Source organism: Strix uralensis, chromosome 3, assembly GCF_047716275.1.
Source record: "Strix uralensis isolate ZFMK-TIS-50842 chromosome 3, bStrUra1, whole genome shotgun sequence".
Lineage (NCBI taxonomy): Eukaryota > Metazoa > Chordata > Aves > Strigiformes > Strigidae > Strix > Strix uralensis.
In genome coordinates, this window is record NC_133974.1 from 53,090,451 (window position 1) to 53,111,337 (window position 20,887).

A 20,887-nucleotide genomic window follows, 5' to 3' on the forward strand; every position below is an offset into this window, starting at 1 on the left:
CCATTCTTTACTTCTCACAGGAAGGAAATGAATCACATAGACTGATAAAAGTAAGGAAGTACTCTGATAAAGACAAATCCCTTCCCTAGCAAAACTTGGGAAGGTCTTTCCCTCTTAAAACCTTTGCTATGTCATTCAAAGACATGAGTTTAATCTTCCAATGTCAAAGAGTTCTTTAGTCGTACATTTATGTAACTTCTTCAGTGATTAAATGAAACCCTCAACCTTTTCCCAGAGTCCTGAATCAAGTCAACTTTTTTCCAAAGGATGAGAAGGGAGAACTACTCACATTGTAGTCTTAAATACTAGATACTAGAGAAACACGAATAATAAAACAAGGTCTTGCAGCAACAAGATATCCTCAAACCAAAATCAAGAACAGAGCCCAAAGACTATATTTCATTCATAGTCTTAGATATTTGAGTCAAGGCTTTCAGTTTTTCCATGGCCTGTGAGAAAACACTTATTTCAGTAATATCAGTAAATGGGACAGAAAAAAATATTTTTAAATTACATTTGTTTGAATCCAAATGGAATGTTCAGTTATTTATAATTCTTTAGTCAGTAACTGTTCCTTGTAACATGAAATACCTCTACTCTCATGAGAAGGAAAAAAAGCTTATCCACAGGAAAATGAGGGTCTGTGACTCATTACAACTAGACTGTTCTTCACCCTTGATGTAGAGATCCTTAGAGAGGGAGAAGGGCTGGGTTTTCCATCTGTAGTTTAAAATTAGAAATCTATGTGTAACTAGGCGCATATTGAAGTAATACCTAGCCTAGAATCAAGGAGACAAGAGTTTGATTCCCATCTAGGCAGACTTCATGTGTGGCCTCAGGCAACTTACTTACCATAGATGACACACTTTCTCACTGTGAAACTGATGTAACAGTACTTTCATATCTGAAAGATCTGTTAAAGGGATAAACTTAGAAAACGAATAGTCTGAGACAAAAAAAGATGGGTTCTAGGAGTACACAATAGCTAGGAAGACACGGGACAGTGTTCAAACGAGCGGCAGTATCCTGTTCAGGATATTGCCATGTCTGTCTCAGCATGCCTTCAAGAAAGGAAAGCAAACTTTCATGAGCAATTTGTAGGCCTAGAATCACACTACTAAACGGATTCTTCAAATAGCAGGTCCTCTGTATCCTTTTTTATCTCACACTACTAAACCCTGAAATTGTACCTAGCTTTCTTCAACACTTCCGTATCAGCAAAATTGAAACATATGAAAAATATATGACCTCAATCTTTCATCTATGGAATGGCTCAGTGCAGCAAGAAAAGTCAGTCAACAGATTTGTTCTTCCACTTGAACTATGGGGGGAAACAAAGATGAGAGAAAAGCAGAATATTCAAACGTAAAGTCCAATTGTTTTAAAAAGTTAATCCAAACACGTAAGATACCTAAATATACCACTACAAGAGAAAAAAGGTAAAAAAAAAAAATCAGTATGAGGAAAGTTTCTCTTTATATTCAAAAACAAAGATCAAAATTTGGAATAAGCATCACACCACTTCAGTAGGTTCCTAAAAGCAGATAAAGAGATCTCACAAATTAGAAGAAAGTGCAACGTATCATTGGTTTTGGTGACAGGGCACCCCCGTCCAAACCAAGAAGCTTAATGACATTCTTCTGCTTTTGAAAGCAGCATAGAGATTGTCTCCCCAGAGTCCCAGATCTCTCTGCAGTTTCTAGATTTGAGCAAGAAGTCCTTTAATCCGTTACCTTCCAAAGACAAATTCCTCTCAAGTTCTCTAGCCATCATGTCAGGACCAAGGTCCAGAGGTCTGAGAACCCTGGAACAGATGTTTCTATTGCTTAGAGGTTCAAAAATAATAGCATAGGTAACACCAAACAAAATTACATTTGAAACACTGATTTTTACTGAGTGCCTATGTACACACTTCAGTTGTCACATCTCCAACTGATATCCATTCAATTAATTTGCTCACAAACATCTTTTTATAGCAAATATAAGTTGTCTCAATTTGAAACATTAAGCCTAAGAGACAACCTTGTTCACCAAGTCTTGTCTTCTCCAGTCTAAAAAGCCATGCAATAGCCACACAAAACTGAAGTCCATTAGATACTTTGAACTGTGAGGTATCTAGAAAAGAAAGAACCTTTGAGGCCTCTCAGGATAGAATTTACACTGGGCATTACTGCTGACGGAAAATATAAATTGTAAGCCCCAAAAGCAAGGCTTCTATCTTTGTCTTACTGAGAATTTTTAACTTTTAGTTATTCCAATACACAAGAGAGGCTCTGTTATTCCTTTTCACATAAATACTGAGCAAACCCAAAGAAAAGCATAAAAACTGAGACAGGACATTTAATATGTCAACTCAGTGAAGATATTCTGATGATCTCCATAAAACTACCTCCTCCTGCCTTTAACTGATAGGAGCTTTTTTGAATGCCTGCTGTGACATTAGAGCACAATCTGGTCTTCAATTTCAGAAGTACTACTGATAAACCTAACCATTTATAGGATGTAATGGTACATCATCAGAAAGGAACGGCTACTATCTACAGTTATCACCAACCAAAAAGAACTAAATCCATAGTGGAGATTGTAAGAAAAATTTACTGTTACACAGTCAAACTAGAACCAGGAAAGTCCAGAGATTCAAAAGATAATTTAAAAGTACAAGTCTCCTGAAATAATGGACACCAAAGTAGTTAAGCACCTCAAACATCAAGAATGAGCTATGTACAAACCATTCTTCACAAGCTTGATGACTTGTGAGTTATGAGAAATGGCAACAGTGTTTTTTTCTTTTCTTAGTAGAAACAAACAAGCAGACACACAAGGTAAGGTTAGGCATTCACTTATTAACACCCATCTACAAAATGAGCCATATATAAAATGTTATTCTTGTTTCCTCTATTGACTCATGTAAACAAGCTGGACAGTATCAGTGGTATTTCTAGAATAAGTGTCAAAAATCACTAGGCTGCCAGCTAAAATGAACATGAAAAACACATGAAGGAGGAAAACGGCCCCAGCTACAGATTCTAGCTATCATACCAGGCTCTTGGCATGCACAGGCGGGCAACACAGGCCAAGCTGCCATTTCGGTAAGAAAAGCAACCACATGTATGCAACAGAAGCAGACTATTATTAGACCACACTGACCAAAGCATAGCTGAATGGAAAGGAGTGTATTTACTAGTCCCAGATAAACTAATGGTGAGTACTTTACCACATCTGTAGAAGATGAAAAAAATAAGTCAGTAGTAAAAAAGGGGAGCAGAGTAGTCACACAGCCTTTGGTTTCCATTTCCTTCAACTAGCTTTCGTTAAAGACCATTACTGCTACACAAGTTCTCTTAGCTATCTTATTAGTCTTTCTTGATGAAACTAACAAAAGCCACATGTAAATGGAAATTGGTGCATATATATTCAAACGAGAAAAAGTTTTGCTGGTTGGTAATGGAACTTTCACCTCTGCATGAGGCTCATCTGCCTATTACATACTGTGATGAGCGTGCATTTTTCCAGTTACAATTCCCCTCTTTTTCCTGTGTCAGACAAAACCATTTGAAACATTTTTGTTCAACAGGTATTTTTCTGTCAGCTAGATAGCTAATTAGAAAAAAGCACCTAAGACTATTTGTTACTGCACTGCAGGAAAAAAAAACTGACATTAATTGTGATAAGGTTAACAATGTTTTCATCGGTATTATCTTCTATAGCTTTTCAGAAATGTTGACTGTTTACAAATTTCTGAACACCACCAAGCTTGTGTAATCCCAGAAAAATGATACATTGTAGAGTATACACACTCTCATGAGTCAGTTTACATTAACAAGCAAATGACACCACATTGTTTGTTTTCTCTTCCCCTATTCTTCAAATAGTGCTAACTAACTCTACAAATATTTGTTGAAATTTTTATTTTCTTTATATTTGCATTAAGATCTCCCACTTGCAGGTAACTGTCATGTCAGCCTACTCCCCTAGCTGATGAAAGCTAGAGGACATGCTCCACAAAAACAAGCACTGTTCTTACAGTACCCATAAGCAAATTTGTGACACTTGATACTCCTTATCACACAGACCCTTTTATTTCATTGAAGAAGTTCCTAACATCTTTTGTATGTTTTAAGCTTATCATTTTTGGACAAGCAGCAACTTAGGGAGTACTTTCTTACTTTAGACACCTTTTAAATTCCTCTATAAGCTTCTGAAAGGGCTATATGGTGTCCTGTAGTAATAGCAGGGAATAGAACTTCACAACCCAGAAACTAAACTGTGTTCTCAATATCTTACTAACTCTGTGTTCAGGGTTTACATGGCAAGCTGTTGGCAGAGTGGGGGCTGCAGGGGCAGCCACTGTGGGAAGAGCCCAGGGGCTGCCCTGTGTGGGACACAGCCAGCTCCAACAGACCCACCACAGGGCACAGCTGAGCCCCTCAGCCAAGCTGGGGGCACCTCTGGGAAAATATTTTTAAGAAAGGGAAAAGGGGAGAAGGAGGAACAGCAGCTCCATGGCAGAGCAGATACTCCCCGCAGCTCATGGAAGAGCTCACATTGGAGCAGATAGCCCCTGCAGCCTGTGGGGGACCACAATAGAGCACAAGTATATTCCTGAAGGAATTGCAGCCTGTGGAGAGCCCACACCAGAGCAGAGGAAGGATGAGGAGGAAGGAGTGGCAGAGAGATACCACTGCGTACTGACTGCAACCCCCCTGCCATCCTCCACCCTTTAAGCTTGGCACGTCAGGGGTAGGGTATGTGGTCTGAGGAGTCGAGAAAAAATGAATGAAGCTGAGCCTGGCAGAAGGGGGGAGGAAAGGTGTGCTGGCTTAATATTTGAGTTTGTTTCTCACTACCTGAACCAATTTTAATTGGCATTAAATTAGTTAATTTCCCCCACGTAGAGTCTGTTTTGCCCACAATGGTAATTGGTAAGCAATTTCCCTGTCGTTATCTCAACCTATTGTTTTACTGTTTCTGTTCTTCCTATTGTATCCCCCAGCCTTGGGGGGGGGGGCGGGACATGACACAAACAAGCAGCTGGGTTGGAATTTGGCTGTGAGCCAAGTCTAACCCAGCACACCCTGGCTAACAGAGGTGATCCCCTAGATGTCAACCTCCATAGCCTACGAACTAGTTCAGAAGGTTTGGAAAAGGTAACAAAGTAAAGCAAGTCTTCGCATTAGTAGACTTGCATCTGCTACCTTGTGATCTAACTTCACCAGAAGATTTCAGAGGGTGTTACAGCTGCAAGTCTCTGCTTTAAACTTTTGCTCAGAGAAGTTTCAGCCTACTCATGTTAACTTAAAAAACAGCATACAGTCCCAATCCCCGAAGTAATAAAACCTTTCAATGCAACATTAACATATTTAACCACAAACTTTCCATAAATTAGTCATATTACCATAGTTTACATTAAATAACATAATAAATGTTATAAACACTGTTTCATTATTATATTAATACAACAAATGGACAATGTGGGAGAAAGCCTTATCCTTTACAACAAACCTATTTAAAAAACATATTAGTGAAAGATATGCCTGTTCGTGAGTCTTCCAAGAAAGGCTACACACAAAGGTGCAAAATGTTCAAGACATTTCCAAGTGAGGGGAAAAAGAAGCTACAGCAAGCAGATAGGGCGATGAAATGCTCTAATCCATGGAAGCTTTTTGAAAAGATGCTATAAATTGAGATTGCACATACCTCAAATCCTTATTTGAAGTTTTTCCTAGGGATTCTCATGATAGGACCCTTCAACCAGCTACACAAGAGAAATGATTTTCAGCTGACACAGCAGCCCTTGGTTTGCTATGAACAGATCTCCAGCCAAATTCAATTCTGTAGAGCTGTTACAGAGGGAGCAGCTCCACAGATGATTTACAGAAGCTGTGTTCTTAAAAGCTGGTGGTCTGAATCCTGATTCATCTAACAGAATTGTAAATCCTGAGCAACACAGGAACACAAAAATAAATATCTTACCACCCTCCCCTTTTAACCTCTTTGCTCCAATTCAACCTCTGTTCAATAATTATTATACTTACCTTCAATAGCTATTCAGGATTAACTCTTGAGAGGTATTGTGCAAGTGCAAAAATAACTGTTCTGAACAGTAGAAACAGTAACAGCATTAGAAAACTCAAACTCAGATTACAGTATTTTTCCATATTTTAATTCTGATGAAATATGTTCTCCTTTACACAATAGTATGGTATAGGGAAATCACAGCAATGTTATTTCTCTATTTTTATTTTGCTTGCCAAAATATTAAATAGCCTGCTTCCTTGTCAAAAGACATGGGAGGTTAAGAGTCTTACACAAGAAAGAAAGTCTTGAAACCAAAAGTAAATGAAACTAGCTCTTTTTAGACTTACTCTTTTCCCACAGATGGTATTTCAAAATAATCTGTATTTTAGCTTTTTATCTTCTACTGTGAATACAGTCCTTAGATCTCTGCCACACCCTCAGGTGTGGTTACTAAGAAGCAGGGTTTTTTTCCCCCTACTCCAGGTAAACAAGTCAATAGATGCTAAATGCAGGCACAGCATCCATCACTCTTCAAATGTGATCTTTTTATGCCTTATTCTGTTCTTTTATATATTACAAAATATGTAAATGAATGCTCTTTCAGTAATACAGCTGGTGTTACTATTTTATTCTGCACATTTTGCAATACTATTAAGTATCATACTCCCTATTTCGGTATCTTTTGTGACATGCTACTTCACTTCCTCATCTTGAATTAGGCATCCGTCCCCCTCTTTTCATCTTCTGTAAAGTCTGCTTTCTCTTGGCAGCACTTGAAGGGTTTTATGGCTTTTTGCCTGCTCTAGCCTTTCTTTCTGCAAAGAATGCCCAGTCTTTCTAGCACTCTTATCTTAGCCTTGTTACAGTCATTAATTGGTAACATGCACACTGTTCTAGTTCTTCACATAATTAGAACTGCAAGATCTTTTTCTGTCTCAGTGCTACAGAAAAAAAAATTAATCATTTGAGCACTTTACAGGAAGCATGTATGCAAAGACTGCTTGCCTTGTACAGATCATTTCATGTGGTTGTCTTGTATTTACTCAATAACCTTCAGAGTGGCTGTAAAGACTGCACAGACTGGATGCTCCACTTGACAAGGTATTTATAGCAATGTCTGCATTCTTTAAGAAATGTTTTGAAGTGTTACTCAGAAGTATCTGTCGCTGATGTAGTATTTACCCAGTTCAGATATTCCTATTTTACAGGGTCATCTCACTGGCTATTAAATTTTAAATTGTTGAAATCTTGTACACGGTACAACTCTAATTATTGACTACCTTTCTGCACTGAAAACAAAAGCTCTCCCGCACATATAATTAAAAAGAAAAAGGAGAGAAAAAACAGCTAGCAATCTAGCTTCACATTTTAAGCTAATCAACAAATGCTCAGAGGGACTACTTAATGCCAGTCCCTTTCTTGCTCTGTTCAGTAGTGAATCCTCTTCACCCCCACTTATCCCTTTTCCCAAACCAATGACCGCAGTGATTCATAGGCAGTATGTATTAACACTTTTTAATCAGCCTTCCCAAAAATGCATTCTTCACGTTTGACCTTAACATTTTAAGGTCAAACCTAGAACATTATCAAAAGTGACAGAACTGTGACAAACTCCTTCCAGAACTGCGTTGCGTTGTCAAAACGGATGTTTAATTTTCACTACCAGTTCACAGCTTTTTCTAAAATGTAGTTTTCTGTTAATGCTTTAAGAGATTTCCTGTTCTTTTAAGAGACAGGATACTATGCTTTAGAAGCTCCCTTCATCCTGTGTTTTGAATGGCCTACAGCAGACTGAAATCAGAGAGGCAGAGAAGGTAAGAGTATACATACTTTGGGTATAATCAGCACTGTTCATGTTCTTTAAAGGTCACTGTGGAACAAACTCACTACTTGGGAAGCTCACTAGGAACTATCCTTTAATCTTAATAGCATAGATACATCCTAGACCTGTTGAAAGATTCTTATTATCACCGTTATCACCAACAGTTTAACAGACTGTGTATCCACATATTTACAATAACAACTATGTGGAAGATCATGGTACTTTTAAGTAGTGCTATATATGGAAACTGTTCAGGTATTTAATTTTCTTTAATGTAGCACCTTGTTCAGAGAAAAAATAACAGGAAAAAGCCTGGATAACTGTAGGACCAACTAGAAGAAATGACAAATTAATAACTTTGTGACTAAGTGATATACTACACACTACAACTTTTCCTATGAAAATAAAAATAAAATCTGAGCAATAATGGGAATTTCTTCTGTGGTTTTGTCTAAGAGCATTAATAAAGTGTGCAGCAAGGGCAGAATAACTGCAGTGAAATACAAAGACTCCCCCTCCCTAGGTTCTCAGTAGCCCTACTGCTGGCGTAGAAAGAAAAGTGGAAAGAAAAAAAAACCAAACCAACCACGCATGGGGAGGGGGAGTGAAAAGATGAACAGAGAGATAAAGAAACACGTGGAGAAAACAGGAAGCAGGAGTCTGAGAATGACAGGAAAAATAGATGGAGCAGTCTGGCAGATGATAGCCACTGATAACAACCTGAATTCAACTTGCAACTCAAACAGCCAATCTATTGATAGAAACCTTAGCAAGTGCCAGAACTAAGTGCTACTAGTTAAGCCTTTGGCTCCTCGGGTTTTATTAAATAAAATGGCTCTTCAGGTATTAAATAAAAGTTTAACTGGTCAACTGAGTGATTCTTTCAGAGAACCTTAGCTTCAGCTGATACACAGGAAAGACCTGGAATCTGCAAGTACGTCAGAACTACATGCTGAACAAGTTACTTGCATAATGCATATCTCATTTGTCATAGTAGCTAGAATTTTATGCCAATAAGGCAGGCACCAACACATACAGATTCACCATCGAGGCAGATGAATATCATTCTAGAAAACAGATACCATTCCCACCTTTCTCTTGGAATTTTTATTATGATGCCGAGTAAGTCATATGTAAAAAAGGCAGAGGGAGCTTTCTTTTTTTAAACTGGGACAGCTAAGAACTATTTAGGAAACTGCTAATTATTTCGATGCTTAATCAAATCATTAAGCACTGCAATGTTATAAAAACTTAAACCCTAATACTTTCAGGTCGAGATCCCTGAATTATTAAAATTTTAAAAAAAAATTAAAATCTAGTATCTTAATTTTGGAATCTCAGTTCTTCATGTACAAGGTAATTTCCTTACCTTAGCTCTGACTTGCAGCTAACTTCACAAAAATTTATAAATACATCAATATTACAAGAAAAAAAACCTTGCAAAGTGAATGTTTTATTTGGGTTAAGTTTTTGACTGTGGATGATAAATAAGATTATGCCTACCAGCTGAGTAATTGGATAAAAAGTCACTAAGCACCATGTGCTAATTGCTAGAGAGAATGTGAAAAAATAGCATTTGATCACATTATTGAAAATCATCCTAATGCTTTCACACAGGGGAAAAGATTTCTGGCATACCTTCACACTTTTTAGCGACTGCAACCCTGGTGTTCTTTTAACACAGAATTTATATGCAACACTGAAAAACAGGGACGGCAAAACTCCTACAGAACATGATATGGGAGGGGAACTAGTTAAAATTTGGCAACTCTGAAGGTTGAAGATGTCCCTGCTCATTAAAGGGGGGTTGGACTATATGATCTTTAAAGGTCCCTTCAAACCCAAACTATTCTATGATTCTATGAAGGTGAAAAAACACTTGAAAATGGCCAGTAGATGCCACTGTCAAGTGGCATCATGCTGAGCTAGATCAAGAACTAATGTCATTTGCTCCTTCCCTCAGGACACAGAAGGACCAAAGTCTTTATTATGAAAACTTCTGTTGGTATTTCCAAGGGCCCATAAGCCTGTATTTCTCCTTTGTTGCCTAGGTGTAGCTGATATTTCAGGTTAGGCCTCTGATGATTTACTACATTTTGCTAAACAGTATAAAGAAGTCAGCAAATTAACAATAAGACATTGAATAATGGAAGAGTTTGAGGCAGGTAAAAGCTAGATGTGTTCAAGCTGAAAGCACCAATTTATTGAAGTGTGAGGTTGCTGGTACATTGTAAAATTCCTATAGCAATATATTACCAGAACATACAGAACTAAGCGACCACGAATGGTCCTGTATGCTCTGCTAGTATAAGAACGGTATCAGTTCTCACATATCACTTCTGAGAACAACTATCTACCAAACACAAATTGACCAACATTAAGTTCAACCTCAGCACAACTGACATCTATCAGACTATTTAATCTTCTCAATCAAGATCAGGTCAGGCCAAAAAGAATGAACCTGGTACGTTACAAACCACATTTGGTTTGGCTATTGCTGTATGCTGTCCTTTACTGTGAATCTATACTTTCTCATAGAATTCCAGTCCTGTAAGAGCAACATAACAGCACGAGTCACCTTGTGGCTGGAATGAATAATGTACTAGATTCCTTAGAAACTTCAATCTAAAAACAGTTTTATGACAGTACTGCATGTTCAGCATCTGTACACATGAACTTCAGCAAGTGTATCAAAAGGTGAAACGATGAATGCAGTTGGCTGCAAATACTACAGCTGAATTGCTAAAGATTTACTTCTCATACCAGCACATCAGAAGCTACATTATAAAGGTTCACTTGGGTTAGAGGTAAAGTACTTGCTTACTAGTTGTTTTTTCCAAATTAAAATGTCAAATCTATTTAAATAGGACCCATGACTTACTGCTGAAATATAAGCATGTTTTAAAAATATAAGCAAGTTTAAAGTAAATTTTAAAGTAAAATTTTTTAAGAGATTTATTAAAGCATCATTTGAACCTAGCATATAGCAAACTTTCCATTTAGTTCTCTGAGTTTTCAGATTATAGTGAACTGAATGGAAACCACCCCAATGTTCAAGATACTACCTCCTTTCCCCCACCCACTTTTAACATTAACACTACTTAGGAAGAAGTGAAATAACACACAGCTATACAAAACCAAAGTATTAAACCTACTATATATGCTCCTTAGTTTTTAATTTTTGCCCTTTTATTCCTCTAGGAAAGGCAAGGGAAAGGAAAAAAGCAAAATAAAACATAAGGAAAACAAAAACCAACCCCAAACCAACTTTGTGCTCCAAGCTTTTCAATCAAAAATATCCTCCAGGTGTTTATACAGAGAGAACACATGATATAGAAAGATCGTTCTTTAGAAAAAGCAGTTCAGCTGTACAGTAGAGATAAAATCAGATGAAAACTAAGTTGCCTAAATCATCTGCTCTTACTCCCATTCTCCATTTGTCTTTTGAGACTGTACAAGACTTTGGACATCTGCACTAGGAACTGAGCTGAACACTGATCTGGCTAAAAATTCTCCCTGCAAAGAAGACTACCCTTTCAACATACATCAGTTCCCCAAATTCACCTTTACCACATTGTGCCAGCACACACAGAGGCAAAGCAGCACAGGGCAGTTGTGCATAGTTCTTCCTTCATACAGTATCAACATCGGCTAATAGACAGCATAAGCAGCATTCAAAACTATGACCTGAATGTTAGCTACTTTAAAAACAAAGGAAAATAATCCTGTACTGCCACCTTCTTAAAAGTGGGAAGGAACAGTTAAGACAGTGTGTATACCCATATAGCTTTTACGTTGTGCCCCCTCCATGATTTTACTAAAGAGAGATAAAAAGCAGTATTTTCTACAAATACAAGAAAATACTAGAATGCCAGTTAACTGCTAGAAAATATCTGAAGTGTCTTTTTTGAGGTCAGCCTTTCATTAGCTATTGACAGAAAACTCTTAAAGTATTACAAGTGGTTTTGAAAACAATAACGGACTCTAGATATTCCTTACTTTTAAAGCAAGCTGGCCAGCCAGTATTTTACAATAGTTTTGGCAAATTAGATTGACAAAGCAAGTAACTTCCAAGGACTAATAGAACAGAATGGGATTTGTTCTACATTTTCAAGACACAAATCCTATTATTCTTATCACTTGTAAACAACATAAGATGACTTGAGTTTCAGGGGGAGAAAAAGAACTAATTAATCCAAAGTGTAAAGCAAATTAAGTGTTTCTAAAAGCAGAGCAATTATATCAATGTCAATATAACTGGATCAGACTTAGGACAGTGGCTACTGAATGGGGAAACTCACATTTCTGCCTTTTTTTTTTTAAAGGGGGTTTTGTTCATAATCAAGAAATATACCAGTATAAAGCTTTACACACTTCACAGTTATTTATTGGACAACATAAACGGACAGAATAAATAACCTATGTGAAATCATGTGTTCACAGGTTAAGGTTATGGGATCACAATACACCAGAAATGAACAAAACCAGTACAGTTTCAAGTGCACCACTTTAAGACAGATGTACTGAACACCCACTGGTCAGAAAACAGCCATGACTCCCAAAGTGATTAAAAGAAATTAGAGAACACAAACATGACAAAGTGTCATATAGCAAGAATTCCACTCCCCCAAATGAACCAATGTCAGTTTTCTGAATGTCCTTTATACATGAAGATCTATATGATGAAAACAAATGTACATGAAAATTCTCAAAGAGATCACAGCACAAGAAATTGGGTCTGCACTGGAGATTCAAACATATCTGCACAAATGAAGTAATGCTTCCTCAGGGATAGTACAGCACACTTTTTAGTTACTGTGCTAGAATTATGATTTATCAAATCACTTTAAGAAAAGTGCAATAAAAGCAATCTAATTGTAATACCCCCAATAGAGGATTCAAGACACACCCACCACAATCTGGAGCTAGGCATGCAAAAGAATGCCAATTTACTTAAACATTCAGAAAAAGTAAGACTATTGTTAAGAAAACTTTTAAAAAGTACTGATGATAGAAATCAACATTGTGGCCTGCCATTTGACCAGGCTTACATTCTTGCTCCAGAGAAATTTGAGGTTAACCAACTAATAATTAACATCTGCATTCAACTGGAAGATACATAGCTCTAGGGATGTGTATTACAAAACATGCTATTTTCTAAAGTCTCTTTATTCTAGTTTAAAAAAAAAATAATGCGTAACAGACTAATTTGCAGCTCCTTGCTTATAAAAAAATTGTGGAGACAAGCCTCCAGTGTACACGATAAACATGCATAAACATAACTTTCCTTTTTCTAATGGAAACGCATCTAATGAAGGATTGTCTAACTTCAAATGGAGCTAATACAGTCAAAGTAATTTTTAAAGCTTTCCTAGTCCCAAGTCAATTATTTCACCAAAAGCAGAATCATTGCAAAAACAAGCAGATGCAAGACAATATACTGATAAAATTATTCTTTATGTAGTTATCACCATGTATAAATGACATGATCTGTCTAGTTACCTGCCTGCACTTCTAGGGCCTATGCATCCTGTCTACATGTGTGAGGATCTTTATTTGCGATTCCCTATTTTGGCTCCTTTCATTATGTGTACTTGAATCCAAAACTTGTACCACATACTTTGTGCTACTGTTCACTCCATAAAGATGTTTCTATACTGTTGTCCCCTGGGGGGAAAAAAAAGGGAACATTTATTTTCATGTGTCTAACTGTCAACAGAACTGTACTGTTTACACAAACCTAACAGTGAAACGAGCCTAAGGTCTCCCACCACTGAAGTCTGACCTACAATGCAAAGGGAAAAAGGTAACTGTTGAGAAAGAACCATAAAAAAATAGTAGGAACAGCACAATTATCTCTACCAAGTTGCATATTATACATACCCTACTATGAGTCAGATGGATCTTTTTTATTGGTCCAGAGGCCTACCTTTTCTTTTAAGCATGAGGTTCATCCAAGTGTGATGAGTTAAGCATTACACTGCTTCTAAGTCAAAGAGGAGTAGGGGCAGATGGACCCTTCAACAGGTAATTCATCTTACTTTAAGACAGCGGTTTTACAGACACCTCTCCAGTGTTTCAGGGGCACAATCAATCACATCTGGAAAAGTGACTTCCCACCATGTAAATTTAGAACTACATTTCACAGGAATGTTACATCCATAAATACTTGGAAGAGCTGGGCGAAATTTCAGGTTGTCACCACCAGATGCATTTTCTAACAAACTTCCAATACTTCCCACCATCTTCTAAACTTACCTTACTTTTCACCTCTGTGTTGTAGTTACCAGATGATACTAAATCGGGTTTCTTCCTATTACCACTCAAGCTAAATCTTTACACCAATATATAACATGAAACAGAAACTGAGCACTTTTGTCACACTACCATTTTGCTTTGAAGTTGAGGGGAAAAAACCCAAAATGGTATCTTCATAAGCACAAAGAAAATCACTTGTGATATTTGTGAAATTTTAATTTAAATGATAAATTTTACTGCCTTCCTTAAGCAGAGGAATGGTCAATGGGCATCGCCTCCTTAAAGTCTTCTTAGGAGCACATTATGCTTAAAGAATAAAAGTCACACCAATGTTTAATCAGAAACAACATCAAGTGCAACTTACACTGCCAAGCAAATCATAGTGATTCTATGCTATGAAGTTTTATGAGGAATACAATTAAAAGTGCTTTATAGTTTGCCACTCAACTAAACCCACTTTTTAAATCTCTCTTCTGCCCCTCAAAAAGTAAGATCTGTCATAGCTTCGTAGCTTAGGCGTTTCTGTGAGTCACCTGAACCCTCAAATTGACAGATGAAGACTGCTGACAGAAGGGGAACAATATGCAAATTGTTGATAGTTGGACTGGCCAGAAAACAGTGATCTTCTGGCAAGTAATTTCTTCCTTTATTAGTACCTCCCCTTTAAGAACCGGGTTTCAACCACGACAATACTCACTCAAGCTGGAGTGTTTACTCTGTGAAGGACATGAATGCATAATACAGAATTCAGAGAATATTCAGTGAAGGACATCTAATTTCAGAGACAACAAGTGAAGTCAGTTGTCTAGAAGAGGCTTGGTCCTCCCGTGACTGGTGCAGGTATTGCAGTAAATATGACTACGTCAGCTGCTCCCTGTATGACCACAATTATCTCTTCATTCCACTGATTTCTCCAGTGATTCATTTTGACTTTATACAACCCACGTTGATGAAATACAAGTATGACTGAGTAAGAAATCTCTGACAGCAAGGGGTGAGCTTCTTTCAGTAGATGGGCCTGACTATTGGAAACATGTTTCCAAAACAATACTGATTGGTATTTTGCAACCACCTCTCACACTCTCAGAAAGAGGCAAGGGCAACGATAGTGCCAGGAAGGTCTCTCAGTGCTGTAAATCAGAGCAATACCAGTGAAATACTTGTATTGCCATAAATAAATCAACTCGCCTAGAAATAAAGAGAGCTGTTTCCAAGAATATTGTGATGCTGTATTTTGCATTAGTACACTTGACACAGAAGTGCTCAACACTAACAGGAACAAATATACACTTGCTTTAGAAAAGAACAGCTGAGGATTTCTATTTTACACAATACAGAATCAAACCGGGGTCTGGCCTCCTGAAGCTGCTTTTTAGTGTTACTTTTTTATATACTAAAAAGCAGTTTGAATAAAAATAGACTGGGTATGCCATACTGCGTTTCTGTTTACTAAAATACTGGCTTTATTAGGCTGACACACTTGCGTGATCTTTCTGTAGATCTAACCAGATTAAACATTGCCTGAAAAGGCATCTCATGTGTCTCTTACATCCTTTTGGAGAAAGGTTTCCTCACACAAAGCAAACAAGGAAATAGCATATGCCAAAATGCAATAAGCATCAGAAATATTTAACAATAATGCATACATAATGAAGCCCAATGATTCAACCCAAGCATTTCTGGCTTTGCACCTGGCTGAAATGCTACTATACATAAAGAAACACAGACAAGATAAAAATGTTTATCTTATCTGAAAGGGAGAAAGAATCAAGGGGCAAGTAAACTCTATCCACATCTACTTTATAAGCTAAGAACTGAATTAGTTACTTACTAAGAGTAAGGTATGCATTCATCACAGGATTCTCTCTTACAACCAGAAAGAACAGACAGCAAGCAGAAGCCACTTGCCCTTTATGCTCTGAGCTACATGGTGCAAGAGCCCTCACAGTACTGGCATCTCCTCTTAGGTCACAAGCAGTCAGGAGAATCCAATCCTGCACATGCTGAATTATTAATCAGATGCATTTCTAAGGACAAGCCCATCTCAAAAATTGGTTTATTGAGCTAAAGTGTACTCATATTGTGCAGCTGCTTTTGGAAGACAATACAGGTTTCCCTGCTTTATGACACTAACCTCCCTCCCAGAGTAAGGCAACAGCAGAGAGAGACCTTGAATACCCAAAGACACATAGAGAAGTTACACTTAACTTCAAATTCTGATTCCACCATGTCAGTGCCCATGGTGACAGTGACACCAGGTGAAGACACTATAAGTGATTGCTCAAATGCTTTGAAAGCACAGGCACATGTTTTGCCTGTCAACCCTGGAAGCATGAGCACATGCACAAGTTCGAGCAGGTTGAAGCAGCACATAAGTTTACAATGTATCAGCTGCTCCTGCCATGACAGTTTGCATAGCTGTTACTACAGGGTAACACCATTAAGAGTGGTGCTGCAAAGCGACTGAGCTCTCCGATGAGTTCCAAGATACAGAAAGCACAATCCTACCCACAGATTTTATCTAAATCCCTAATACTTGGGGCCAGCTGTTTACATACAGCTAAGATCAGTACAAGCCAGTAAGCTCTGAGATAATGCAAGGAGCCTAATGGGGAACTGGAACGCAAATCTTTCTACTTCACAAGCCTATGGTCAGTAGTCCACACTGCTGAGACTGAACTAGAAGCAGTACTTCCCTCCCAGAGGCAACCCTGCACCGATACAGCACTGAATCATATTACAGAATTTCACAGAATCATCTAGGTTGGAAAGGACCTTGAAGATCATCTAGTCCAACCGTTAACCTAACACTGACAGTTCCCAACTACACCATATCCCCAAGCGCTATGCCGACCCGACTCTTAAAACACCTCCAGGGATGGGGACTCCACCACTGCACTGGGCAGCCCATTCCAACACCTAAAAACCCATTCTGTAAAGAAATACTTCCTAATATCCAGTCTAAACCTTCCCTGGTGCAACTTGAGGCCATTACGTCTTGTCCTATCACTTATTACTTGGTTAAAGAGGCTCATCCCCAGCTCTCTGCAACCTCCTTTCAGGTAGTTGTAGAGGGCGATGAGGTCTCCCCTCAGCCTCCTCTTCTCCAGACTAAACAACCCCAGTTCCCTCAGCCGCTCCTCGTACGACATGTGCTCCAGACCCTTCACCAGCTTTGTTGCCCTTCTCTGGACACGCTCAAGTAATTCAATGTCCTTTTTGTAGTGAGGGGCCCAAAACTGAACACAGTCATCGAGGTGTGGCCTCACCAGTGCCGAGTACAGGGGTAAGATCACTTCCCTGTCCCTGCTGGCCGCGCTATTTCTGATGCAAGCCAGGATGCCATTGGCCTTCTTGACCTCCTGGGCACGCTGCTGGCTCATATTGATGCAGTGAATGGATATTTAATGTACTTTTTTAAGTTATGGGGGAAGATTTGATCGATTTATCTGCCTTCCAGGATATTACAGACCTAGAAGTTAACCTGGTCGTCCAGTAGCTCACATGACAAAAGCAGTCATTCTAGAAAGACCCATGTCTAACTTTAGGAGAAGAGGAGGCTACAAACTTCCCTTCAACAGGCAGTTCAAAACCCCTTAAGCACATATGAGTTTTAGAGAGGGGAGTTTAAGTATTTGAGCTGCTGTTTGAATTTGACTAGCTTAAATTTCAGGTATTGGTTCTTTCCCTGGTTTTCTTCATTAGATTAGGACTTCCCATCACTTCTTCACAAGCTCCTGATACAATCTAACAAAAATATATCTTAATATCCTCTAGAGGAGAAAAACAACATGTTTGAACTTCTTTCTGAGCTTTCTGTATTTTTTCAACATAATTTGAAATACATTGTCGCAGGAGTCAGACACACTGCTTATCACATCTGTTTCACAAATGCTACCTTCAGCCTCCTCAGCATTCTCCTGTTATTAATGTAACCATAAATGACATTAGCTCTTTCAGCATCACACTGATATTCATTCAGCTGCTTGTATGCAATAACCTGAACTTCTTTTCACAGTCACTCTCTTCTATACCATGGAAATGGTATACATTCTTTGTTCTTACTGCTTACATTCTTTGTTCTTACATACAACATCCCACCTTGTTTGAATACCCAAACTCTATCAAGTGATTTACGTTAACTATGTATGACTGATGCACTATTTAACTTTCTGCAATTCTTTGCCTTCCTTGAATTCTATCAACATTATACATTATTGATACAAACCAATTACATAGTCAACTTGCACTAGAATAGTTTATTATAAATAAATATTATAACCAGTAGCTTCTCATGTGAAATATTTATGCTCCTTAAAGGGATGAAAACTCCGAAGTTAATAAACTTTTCTAAAAAAATCAAACTCGAGCTCTTACTCTGCAACCACATAACTCAAAACAAATGGAAGCATATGGTATCAGGTGACATGCTCTGAATTTTCAGAAAACTTCTACCTTGAATTCTGAACATGCAGGGAGTATTAAAATTTAAAAAGCACCAAGCAGCTCTTCTGTGTCCTCTACTCTCAATAAATTACTTTCATTAGTTTTATTACAGTTAGAATGAGTATTGTTCACCAGGCCAGAAAGAGCCAGTATTCTTATACTTCATGGCACATGGCTAAAGAACAATAAAGCTGCAATAAAACAAATGGTAGAAGAATAAAAACATAAAAATGCATCAATAACAATAGCAAAACCATACATGCAAAAGCATGCAAGAATATTTGTATCATAGACCTCAAAGAGTCAAATTGAACACAAGATACATCGTATATTAAAAAAACATAATAACATTTCTAATTATGTACATTTTATCTATACATATAGTAGTTACACACGGGGGTGTGTTCATTCAAATAAGGAGCACTCCAGTTGAAATGTCTGCATTCTAAAATTTTACCTGCAGGACTAAAAGAGCACTGTCAAACGCAGATTTTTTGGGGTTTTTTTCCCCTCTTTTCACTTGTGTTGAAGTATTCCTAGTTTAAAATTCTCTGGTACTCACTGCAACGACCAAAACTGACAAATGTAAATCTGCTGAAGGGAGACTGTGCATGCTAAGTGAGCTGTTAAATCCCAACAACCAAATGTAACTTAATCTGAACTATGCAAATTTTACTAAGCGTTGGCCTTTGTTCCATGATTGAAGATTTAATCATGTACTGACTTAATAGTATGTCTCTCCTCAAACTCAGATGATTCTTAGAAGTCTGTAATGCTTGAGTGCAACAGCTGCAGTTCGTCAGCATGAGCAACTAGAGTGCATCTGTGTTAGCTGTACTGAACTTCTCCCTTAATTTCACCTGGTTAAAATTGTGGTCCTTTATCCAAATAGTTAACCATCACCCTTACATTTTTAAGGATTCACAAATTATATGTCAGTGCTATTCATTAATCACATTTCTGAAAAGACTGATTAATGTAAACTAAAATATAATCAACCCAGCCCTGAGCCTTAAATCACTGAAATAGGTGGTGGGCAGTACCATTTGACTCTCACAAAATGGATACCAAAAACCCCTCAGCAACTAAATACCACAAAACAAAACTTTTTGATAGGGTCATATTAGGAGGAGACAGCCATAAACCCAAATTGTTTCCATTCAAGTAACTTTCAAACAAACCCTTTCCTTTTAAAGTAAACCTTTTAAGGATTATGTTTGAAAGTGTAACAACTTATCCTGAGGTTTATGTCTGCTGTAAGCCATTAACATCGTTTCAATTAAATGTTTTTAAAAGTTAAGGAAACCATATCCAAGGCAAACATTTTAAAGAAAATCAAACCATGAAAATGGAAAAGTAAGTGGCCTAGAATTACAAAGTTTTTCTAAATCCAGCTTGTGATAGAGACCATCTCTCAAGCATGTGCAAAACAAGTATCTTCAGTTTTTGTCAAATAGATCAATGATATTCATTCAAAATGAAGAAAGAGCAAAAAACTTGGTTTTAGTTTCAATTCCATTAATAAATACTATGTAGAAGTGACAGGTATTCTTTCTTCTAACTGAAGACAACAGAATGAATTAAGATATTTCAACAAAGAACAAAATAATCTGAAATACAAACTAGTTAGATAAACCTGTTTTAATGCAGCTATATTAAATGCAATTCTTCTGTCACACAACAGATTGACAGAACAGCTGAGGTTAAAAGGAACCTTTGGAGACCATGTAGTCCAACCTGCCTGGCTCAAAGCAGGGTCACCTAAAGCAGGTTGCCTTTGACCTCATTTAGTATTTTAGTTGGGTTTTGTTTTATTTGACTCCAGTTTCTACAGAAATGTATTTTGACAAATGTTTAAGCCATCCAATCACAGTTAATCTTAAACCCAACAACAAAGAAAAACAAAAGAAAAAGCAGTGAAGGTAGTTTTTCTGCAAGAAAATAAGTATCGTTAAACTTGACTAATTAACCTGTGTATGCTCTACAACTAAAGCATTCTGAATTGACAGTAAGTATACGAGTAAATCTAAAGTTTTACAATACTTATTTCAGAAAAGTGATTCCAAATCTAAGAGTTTGCTAGTGTTTAGATTAATATTCATGTACATACCTTCTTTTACTCATTTTATTGACTCTATCAGCCTGTCCAGACTCTACATTTTTGAGAATGTGAATAAGATGCACAAAAACACGGTACTACTTTCTAAAGCTCATTGAATAGTGAAAGTTAAGCACTCTGACATTTTAGAACATCACTCTATTGGCACTCAGATTGGCATAGTTTTAAGAATGGGTTAGTCCATACCTCAGAGCTATTGTTTCAAGATCTCTGACAGCTCAGAC

The 20,887-nt window shown here is 37.5% G+C and overlaps 1 protein-coding gene across 2 annotated transcripts in view; it reads right to left on the reverse strand.

Moving 5' to 3' along the window:
* REV3L (REV3 like, DNA directed polymerase zeta catalytic subunit) overlaps positions 1-20,887 on the reverse strand; it is a 129,307-nt gene that overhangs the window by 88,100 nt on the left and 20,320 nt on the right. The window lies entirely within an intron of this gene.